Source organism: the organism of the source record quoted next, unplaced genomic scaffold (assembly GCF_019419815.1).
Source record: "Pyrus x bretschneideri cultivar Hongxiangsu unplaced genomic scaffold, Pyrus_bretschneideri_v1 Contig54, whole genome shotgun sequence".
Classification (NCBI taxonomy): Eukaryota; Viridiplantae; Streptophyta; class Magnoliopsida; order Rosales; family Rosaceae; genus Pyrus; species Pyrus x bretschneideri.
Window position 1 is genome coordinate 96,493 of NW_025999792.1, and position 1,008 is coordinate 97,500.

Here is a 1,008-nt window from a genome sequence, read left to right on the forward strand (position 1 = left end):
ATGTTTTCTTTTTGCATTCTCTTTCTTAAGAAGAGCTTAACAATTGTGGTGGACTTGTTATTGTATTAGAGCAGTCTTTAATTTAGAAACATGCGCCTTCTTTCTGGGACTTTTTATATGCCCATTGTTGGAATCAAAATTGTGCATTGCTGTGAGTGGTGGAGGCACATATTTAAGTAACCTAGAAAGTAAAAAAGAATTGTAAGCAAGCCCTAGACCCAAGGGGGTGCTGGTCAAAGGCTTTTCGATGGTCAAGTTAGTTAGCAATTTAAGACTCAAGTAATGGGTAAGAGAATAAGGGTATGGAGATTGATGTCTTTAAGATGAACTTTAGTTGGGGGTATTTATGTATTTATATTGAGCTGGAGAGACCTGTTGTCATTTATAGCTCAAAATTAGGATAAAGCATAAATTAGTTTGTGTTACCTATTTTGTTTTGGTCTCCTATTTGGGGTTTGGATATGACTTTTTGGTTGGATTCCTTATTTGGTAGAGAGATTTTGTTAATTATCTATTTGATTATAATTTGGATTCCTTCTATATAGGATTAGGATTCTCATTGTAACCTAAATCCTATGCACTACCTTAGGGAAGGTTTATTTTGTGTGTAGTCACCAGGGGTTTAGAAAGTTCTCTAATTGGGTTCATGGGTGGAGGTCACCTTGTGGATTCAAGTGTGTGCGGCAAACTCATGGCTTATTCGTTTGGCAATTTGGTGGAAACTAGTTTGTGAGTTAGAGAATAGTTTGGGAGAATCTTCTTCGTTTGTTATGGGTTTCTACTCATTCGGTTTAGGGTTTGTAATTTGTAGGATTTGGGTTGTAAAAGTGTTAACCATAAAAACTACCAAGCCTACGTGGCGCGTAGACCAAGTAATTAATAAGCTAACTACGTCATTCGGTTGTGTGCGGGGCGCGCCAATTCGTCTGCCGGGGAGTAAATAGGTTGATGCGGTGTTAGGCGTGCTGCTAACCTCTTGATCATACGACTGTGGCCAAGGAAGGAACA